Source organism: Corylus avellana, chromosome ca11, assembly GCF_901000735.1.
Source record: "Corylus avellana chromosome ca11, CavTom2PMs-1.0".
Taxonomy (NCBI): Eukaryota; Viridiplantae; Streptophyta; class Magnoliopsida; order Fagales; family Betulaceae; genus Corylus; species Corylus avellana.
In genome coordinates this window covers 10,668,398-10,671,805 of record NC_081551.1, presented here as the reverse complement: position 1 = coordinate 10,671,805, position 3,408 = coordinate 10,668,398, and positions in this window count along the sequence as shown.

Sequence of the window (3,408 nt, the reverse complement as noted above, 5' to 3'; positions counted from 1 at the left end):
ACACTTTTCGATGTAGCATCCAAAGTCATCTTTAGATTTGGATGAACCACTGTCAAATTTTGAAATCAATGGTAATTTATTTTGAATGCCACATAACACTATGATGCCGATAAGTGTCTCTAGAGAGTCATGTACTTTATTTGTTGGGGCGAGTTCTGAGAGGAATAGCGTTTAGGTCACCGGAGAACCGTTTTCTAGTAGAAAGCACTAGTGATGGTTAACTTGGGGGAGCTAGAGTCGAATTGGGCGAATTGAAAGCATGGAGGTGTTTGGATGTAATCGCTTTTCAAATAATTGTACAGAAAAGAGAAAACAGTTTCATCAATGGATTTTCGTTATGAAATCTCTTTGCGCAATTGTGATCTCTTTACAATCCTAAACTCTTAAAAGTTTTCGAAAGTTTTTTTTCTTTTTTTCCATATAGCAGGACCAGAGCTTTAATCATTTTGATTCCACGTTTATTAATCCTAATAAATGTTAAAGAACTTTTAGCTTTAGCCCTAAACCCTTCAATCATCGCATAATTTATGAGATGGGAAGACAACGATGGGAACCAAAACACAGTACAACAAAAAGATGACCAGAATCAACGAGGGTGCCGATTTGTAATTTCCAGTGTTGCAATTACTAGACGAATTTCCTCTTTTAATGTGTTAGATTGCCTTGGAGAAAAGTAGAATGTAAGGTAGGTTACTTATATGCATTTGATGTAACAATTATATGTTTTAACCCAAAACTCCCTTCCACAGGCCAAGAACATATAATTGTAGTGCTAGAAAAGGGACTTTCTTCTTTTTGATATAAATTGGCATAAAGATGCTGACTTTATTGTTGTTGTTGCGGTTACTATTGGTGTTGGGTAATGGGACACTTTCATATCACATGATCTAATATGAGAATTTGGTTTGATTTGCCGCAAAATAAAATGGCTACGAATGCCCCAGTAGCAAGTCCATGTGTAGCCACCATGAAGGCAAACAAGTCTTAAACCAGGACTTGTTGCCAAAAATTAAGCTTAAGGTTTTAAATAAGACCCATTAAAAATTTCAAGCTTGTTTTAATTTTTCCTTTTGAGAATTTATGACACTCTGGGACAGAGATGCTGTCTGGGACATATCGCAACGGTTTTTATGACATTCAGGGACAGAGAAGCAGTCTGGGACAGGATATCACTTTGTTACTCTCTTTCTTGCTAGCCATGGCTGAAGGAGGAGAAGGAAGCGGTGAAAAGCTGTTGTGGGAAAACATGTGGGACTCTTTGGATTTGGAAGATTTACCTGAGAGTGAAGAAAAATTGGAGAAGAAGGTACATGATGGAAAAGGAAGTGGTGGTGAAGGAGGAGGAGGCGGCGAAAGGGTGTTGTGGAAAAACATGTGGGACTCTTTGGATTTGGACGATTGGGACTCTTTGGATTGGTATGATTCAACTGAGAGTGAAGAAAAATTGGGGAAGAAGGTAGTAGATGGAAACGGGAGTGGTGGTGAAGGTGGAGGAGGAAGAGGCAGTGAAATGGTGTTGAGGGAAAACGTATGGAACTCTTTGGATTTGGCCGATTTACTTGGGATTGAAAAAAAAAATTGGGGAAGAGGGTACAAATGGAAAAGAGAGTGGTGGTGAAGGAGAAGAAGGGGCGGCACCACCAACCAAAAAGCGGGGCCACAAAAAAGGGAATGAGAGCATTGGTGAAGGAGGAGAAGGGGCGACACCACCAACTAAGAAGCGGGGCTGCAAAAAGGAGAAAGAAAGTGTTGGAAAAGGAGGAGAAGGGGTGGCACCACCAACTAAGAAGCAGCAGAGCAGCCAAAAAAAGTACATGGACAAGTTGAAAAGCATGTTTGCTAATCTCCTTGCTTTGCTTCCTGAACCTCGCGCTGAAAAGGTAAAAGTAATATATTGCTTCTTCAAGGTTAAAGGTTAATGGTTAATTGTTTTTTGGCACGATGAGTCTCTCTCTCTCGCTTGGCATGTATATCAATGATGGCTTCAATGTGTAATTTGTTAAGGTAGATTTTGTTCAAGGTTTGAAATGGAAAATCAATTTGTTCTAGTTAAAATCTGATTGACCAGAGAACTAATTTTCATTTGATGTCACCAAACAAAAATAAAATCTCATTTTCTCTTCTGAGTTAATACCATCCATTAATATTTGAACTTTGCATAGGTTAAGTCAAAGGCCGCTGTCATGGTTCAAGCCGAAAATGAGCCTAGAAACACAAAAGCTAGAAAGGGTCCAAGGTGGCTTTGGGCCATCTATCATCACCTCACAAAAGCTATTGTACAACTCGAGAGAGGCATTCTTAGTTGATCAAGGATCATTAAATAATCTGGCCATCACAAAAACTAGTTCTTCAAATTCACCTTCACATTTGCAATATCCTGTAGTCTTTCAAACATGGATTTTTTCCAATGTTGTCCTGAATATTTGCAGGAATGAAGCACAAGTTAGCATCTGCTCGGCTAAGAAGCCCGGGCTCTTGACCAACATCTGGTGTGCGTTGGAGAAGCATAAAACAGAGGTGGTATCTGCTCATATTATCTCAGATTGTAATCGAAGCATCTACATGATTCAAGCACATGTAAGTGCATTTCTACTAGACTTGTGTTTTTGCTCTGAGCATACATTCGTTTTCAATTAATTGCTAGTTAAATGTTTCTAGTCATGAAGCATCAAGCTAGTTATAATGTCATAAAGAGCTGGAAGATTACTCTGATTTTAGGTTTGAACTCTTGATTGATATAATATAATTTCTATATCAGGGGTTAGACCAGGTTCCTTTACTTAATTGTGCATGGAAAGCACAAAGGAAGTATGAAATATCCATGCTTCATAAATTAGGGTTTAGTCTTTTTGTGACTTTTTCTTTCCCATCTTAGTCATTGTGTTTCTTAAAGTACTCATTTTCTATCAGTTCATGCTCAAATCAATTTCAAAATGCTGCTTTGTACTTTGAGCAGGTAACTGGAGCTTCCGATCTTGGAATTGAAATATACAAGCAAGCTGCGAAAGAGATAATGTTATGCTTCTCTCCCTGATCGTCTTGGAAACCAACACACAAGATTTTCATCTGGTGGCGAGTGCAACTAGTGGGCTAGCGATATATATATATATATATACTAATTTGCAGCAGCCAAACACCCTTCATAGTTTTAGGTTGCTTACTGAGATAGGGATAGGATTAAGTAGAACTTCGTATCAATTTAGTATTAGGTGTTATCCTATTGTGTTTTATTTAAAGACCATCTTGTTGTAAATAGAGAAAGGGAAAGGGGAATTATGACATATGAGTTAAACTCTCTAGCTAATTTGGCCCACATAATCAATCCATCATGAAAATACAATAACGACTCCAAACACACCTAAAGGGGGGTTGTGGGGGTGAATAGGTGTTTGCCAAATAAAATGCAGA